Below are 5749 nucleotides of genomic sequence, written 5' to 3' on the forward strand. Positions count from 1 at the left end.
AAACTTTTCACCTCGGTGCCTCTCAACCCTTCAGACGAACGCTCAGAGCAACAGCCCGTCAAAGCATTTCCAACCTGATTCCACGAGGTTGTGCTGCTTATCTCCAGGCTGCAGTTGCTGTTATCGCCCGCCTGAACCAGCGTCCAAAGCCCAGGAAAGGAGCTGGTGTACTGCAAGTGGTTATCTGCTGGTTGATAATGGTGCAGATGAAGAGGGCTGGGTGTTACACTTGCACATGGTCCACTCTAAAGCCAGTTTTGTATATCTTCTCATCTCCATCTTATCGTTTCCTCTTCAGTTCATCTCTTTTTGCTCACTCTTCTTGTCAGCTCTCCCTTCCTCTCTCATGATGAGCTCTTGGATGGAACTGATGAAACACAGAGAAACGTGCAAAGCAGGCGGGCTTAAACATGTCAGAGCCAGAAATGTTCATGTTCACGGTTGAGAGACGTCTCTTTTCTCTGATCAAGAAAAGAAATGTCAAATCCTTGAATCTCATTATGAAGTTTCCTCTGGAATGTGTCTAAACTCCACAGCCGGCAGCACCTGTTGCTTGTGTACAGCGCCCAGGCATCAGAAGAAATAATGATGTCTGGCTGTGGTGGTGGTACTGAGGTACTTGCCTTTAACTCTGTGCTGCATGAAAGAGAGAAGCTGCTGAGTGAGGGTGTGAACCGGCAGCGAGGCACCCAGGACTGCTCACGCCTGCTCACCGTGGCAGTGTGTTTGCTCCCACCTGAGGATGAAACTATGTGAGAAGCAGCCACTGGAAAAATAAGTTCTCTGAAAATCCTCAATCTTGCAAAAATGTTTCTACACTGTCACGTTGTTGTTGTTTTTGTAAAAGAGAAACTACACAAAACGGGTGATGTAAGCTTTCTAAGATGAAGTCCACTTTGAGTCCCCTGCAGGTCCTGGACTCCTGCTGTCCTGGCGCCTAACAATCCACCATTCACTGCTCCTCCTTACCAGGCCTGCCTAGCGCGGCCTGTAATAGCAGCGTCATAGCAGGTCACGTGACTGTGATTAGCAGCTGAAGTCAGATGTTGGTGGCACAAACGGAGGTCTAACCCTTTCTCTTTCTTTAAGAATGGAGGCAATCGTAGTTTAAGTCCTTTGTCTGATCGAGCCTTCATCAGAGGACGTGTGACTTGTGTGACTTGAATAACGTGCAGCGTCAGGAAACGCAGCCCTTATTTGGTGGCAGAGGTCTTGCTCATTGTCTAGTGGAGCGTCTGCAGTTTCAGGGTCAGTAGAACAAACATGAGAACGTGTTTAGCAGATAGAGAAATGTCGCCAAACATGCTTGATGTAACCATGGTGACGACCTCTTCCTAGTTCCAGAGGGAGGCAGCAAGGGTGTCCCAAGCTGAGCTCCCTCTAGTGGTGGTGAGTGGCGAGTGGCAGGGACCAGTTTGGGGCGGGTCTTGTGACTCCGGTGCACGCTGGCCTGTGAGTGCTGGCTCACCTCAGATCTGCTGCTTGTTGCTGAGCTCTTGGGTGCTGCTAACCTGTGCTAGCAGGAACCTTAATTGCTGCCTCATCGACTTGTCATGGGTCAGCTCTCCGCTTGTTGTGCTGCTGCTTCGTGGTCCAACTGGGATCCGAGTTCTGTTTTTCACTTCCATCCCCTCAGGTTAGTTGAGCATTTATTTTCCATTTAGTGTGGGGGTTTGTTTGTGGCCTCAGAGACCCAGGTGCCTCTTTGTTTCTTTTTACTGCAGCCCTCGTTAATTTATCTGAAACCATTTGTTTGTGACTAAATGGAATTCAGTGTCACTACTAAAGTGCCCCAGCAGCCTTTTCTCAGCTTTGGTTCAGTATTTTATAAAGAGAGGGAAGTTATAATACTCTGAAGGCTTCGGCTGAGGTTCCAACACATAAATCTCTATTATTCTGCGGTGAAATGGGTGTCAACAGCAGCATTTTGTTCCTTATGTGTTATTTTCCCTGATCTGAGTATTTGAGTGTTTCTGTAATAATCCAATTACATTCAAATATCCAGCAACACAGCACACATTATTCACCCTCAGTCTGCTACCAGCACACAAAGGTAGTTAACTGAGGTGAAGTCTTGGGTTCCTGCGATACTCAGAGGAATAAATCCTGTCACGGATTCATTTCCTGTCCTTGAAATCATTCCTGATTACAGGTGTCTCCTCCATTATCCCTTCAATCATCTCACACAGGGAGCGAGGGGGGGAAATGAAATCAGACCGCATTGTGCCGGAGCGACAGACACAATCACACAACCCTGCCTCTCCGAGGTTAGACTGGAAAATGGGTCATTTATTCATTTGCCTTCCACAAACCCACAACTATCTCTACTCGTTACCCAGCTGTTTGACTGATGTGGCAGGGTTTTTTAATAAGACGTGATGGTCGTGAGTCATGACTGTTGCCACACTTGACATTCAACACAGAAGAGGCAGAACATGTGCTGAGGCTCGTGACATGCGGGATGATTTAGGTCATCTGGAGCCTCTGAACAGATGAGATATGCAGATGATCGACGGCATCTATTACGGCTCCTGAGGCTGCTAAATATTGCATCATTTGCTTCAACACAGAGAATTTGAATGATGAGGAGCTCTGCCTTCACGTCTCTCAGATCACTTCTATATTCCTGTCTTTGAATCTCGTACCATTCGTTTGGCAATGCGGCGCCATGTGTGGGTGTTTTAGCGCCACTAATGAAGCATCTTCTTCTTCCTGGTGACAATGAGATGAAAAACACCTTCATAGGCTTCATGACACATTCATCGTGCTGCTGTTCGTGGAGGCGCGTCTGTATGTCTCTCCTATCTACACGTGCGGTCTGAGGTGCTAATGGTCAGGTAAGGCGCCTCTGCGCTCCGAAGACCCACAGCTGCTCGCTGCTGAGAGATGAAGCCCGACCAGGCGTTGCGATGTGCAGATGGGGACAGCAGCAACAGACGCCGTTCTCATGGTTCTGTTGTATTTCGGTCTGGGATTTTGACGTCTGTCCTGGGTTGTGCTTCAAAAAAACAGCCATTTTGACATCTGGCGAGACCGATCCCTGATCCCGGTTTGCTGCTCTGCTCGGCGTGAGCCCACTGACACCTGCAGGCGTGTGTGTCGGTGCTCAGGCCTTGAATCATATGATTACTGCTATACTGGCGGTGACCATCAGACCGTCAGACGGCTGCTTGGACACAAAGTTCACCTTCTACTGGTCAGTTCAAATGCTAAATGATAGCCCCGCCCCAATTAACAGTCCCCAAGTAACTTAAGTTGCATGCCTTTGGTGTGTGGGTCAAAGGTCGAGGTCACTGCCACCAGAGACGGGGACTTAAGTCACACATGGTGACTTCAGACTTGACTTGACTTGACCTCAGAATATTTCAGGCTCCATTGGGACTTGAGGTTTAAGACTCTTTTTCTTTTGCGCAGTAAAAAGGACGAAGGAGTTACATCTCGTTTCCTTCTCAACGTGTCACAAACCCTGTGAGATCTGTGGATGAGGTGTGTGGTAAGATGCAAAATACTGGTTCAGAAGGTGTAGCAGAATGTTGGTCCTCGGGAAAAATACAAGGTAACTCAGAGGAAATGTATGAATGTGTGGTTTTCACGGTACACCAGTGCTCCTGCTCGATGGAGGACGGATGGATGGAGACTCAGAGTAGTGACGCTGCGCTGTGGGCAGGCCGACAGCTCGTGAGTATCACGACCATCATGAGCCCAAAGACTTGCGAGCATCTGTGACTGCCACCTCGCATCAACTCAATACATCAGCAACACCTCCAGGACGTTTGTGCAAATAGAGGACAAACATCCACAGGGACTGAAGAAAACCCGAAAAAATACCTAGAGGTCAAAGGTCAAGGTTACCAGCTGTACCAAAACAATTATCTGCAACTTACCTGTTGTGTGTCAAATAAAAGTGTGGCTCCCTTCTAGTGACAAGCGGTGGTGCTGGTGGTGGCGTTCCGGCGCCCGTGGTGATCTGATTGGAGGCGACACGGCTGGACCGCGCCTCAGCTTCGGGAGACAATCGGCTCGGCGCGTCTTTGTGCTGACAAACTGGAAGAACATCTTAACAAAATCCTCTATGAGGAAAAAAACACGCCCACGCACATCTTCGCACACTCCGCTTTCTTTCATCCATCATCCCTTTCATTGCCCCTGCAGCCACCCAGAGATCAAGTAATTACACCCCCGGGGCCGGCACCCCCCCAACGCCCCAAACCTCCCCTCGACCTCGGCGTTCTCCGTTCACCAGCTGCACGGACGAGGCGTGCACTCACAAGCGCGTCTGAACTTCCAGTGTTGTTGGTAATCTAAGTGTATTTACTGAGTCCCTCCTCTGTTTTGGCGAGATGTTAATAGCTACAATTAAAGCGGAGGGGAGCGTCTCCACGCCTGAGTGCCGCTGATGACATTGTGTTTGTGAATCAATGTGAAGCTGCTCATTAAGCAGCCTAATTAGGACATAATCAAGTGTTGCTAATGCAAGTGTCAAGAATGAAGGGCAGGAGGAGAAATCATCAGTTTGCTCTTACATGTGCGTTTTGGCTCTGCAGCGTTGTCACCAGCTGGGCCCAGCACGTGAGACCACAGGTGCAACACTGCCCCCCCCAGGTGACACTCGTCCACTTCAGCTGCGTGGCTTTGGATCACTGAGGCGTTCGTCTGCTGCTGCAGGAGGAGGAGAGAAACCTCAGCAGAATCAGTTCTGCTGTGCATTCGATTTATTTGTTCAGGGTCACAAACAGTGAGAACAATTCCACTCTGAATTCTTGATGTGGCCTCCCAAACCCAGCACTCCGGCACCCAAGGGGCCTGCTTCAAAATGAGCGCACCGCCAGAACAACTTGTGCTCATCTGAAATGCTTTTGGAGGCCGACAGCGGAGATATTCTCCCACTCAAGAGGTTGAACTTGAGTTGAAGTTTTCTCACCCAACATTAGAATGGAGTCACTGAGAAAAACCACGAGAAGACATTTGTTTAATCGGCAGGCAACATCCTGTAAAGCGTCTGGATGAGAGCGGAATGTCTCTGCTGCACAAATGAAAGCTGGGATACAGTGTATTCACACACACACATACAGTATATATGTATGTATATGTGTGTGTGTGTGTGTGTGTGTGTGTGTGTGTGTGTGTGTGTGTGTGTGTGTGTGTGTGTGTGTGTGTGTGGCGCATGGATGCATCCTTTCAGCTTGATGGCCTCTGTAGACAAGGAGCTCTTGCCCGGTCCTCCCCAGCTGCGGTCAGAAACGCCTTCAGAACCTGACGATGGGTGACTGTGAGGACTGCGTGACCCTGGTGAGGCAGCCATGTTGGGCCCAGGAGCAGGAAACAGTGGTGGTAAGAACGCTCATCAGTTTATCAGCTGCTTCTTTCACAGCGTTGGTCTGCGGAGGGGAAGTGTCTCAGAGCAGCAGTGTGTCACGTGATAGATGGAGGAGGGACTCAAACACCAGAGCGAGCGTTCAGTGGTATAGAAGGTCCTTATGTAGCGGGGAGCCGGGCCATGTAGGGCTCTAGCGTGAGCAGCAAGACTCCAAAATGGAGTCTCACATCAGAAAGCCAGTGTGTGAGGTTCAGTTTGATCTCTGCCTACTGGGCCGGGCTGGCATCAGCAGAATTCTCTCGGTGTGTATGAGCCTTTTTTTCAGCCCGTTAAAAGAGGATTGCAGTGATTTTAATGAAAAGTTGCTCTGAAAAGGATTTCTGACATCATTTTACAAATCCAGTAGAAACGAGGACGATGAGAGAGGGATTC

General features: G+C 49.2%; 1 long non-coding RNA gene across 1 annotated transcript; it reads left to right on the top strand.

Annotated features, from left to right (window-relative positions):
- Window positions 1–1505: 1505 nt before the first annotated feature.
- On the top strand, window positions 1506–4973 carry LOC147239243 (uncharacterized). Its single transcript, XR_015111569.1, has 3 exons — window positions 1506–1636; window positions 3415–3486; window positions 3604–4973. It is a non-coding gene; the product is annotated as an uncharacterized LOC147239243 (long non-coding RNA).
- The last annotated feature ends 776 nt before the right edge of the window (window positions 4974–5749 follow it).

This window comes from Aulostomus chinensis, chromosome 23 (assembly GCF_037954235.1).
Source record: "Aulostomus chinensis isolate RoL2024-O1b breed Wild chromosome 23, RoL_Achi_v1.0, whole genome shotgun sequence".
In the NCBI taxonomy this organism is placed as follows: Eukaryota; Metazoa; Chordata; class Actinopteri; order Syngnathiformes; family Aulostomidae; genus Aulostomus; species Aulostomus chinensis.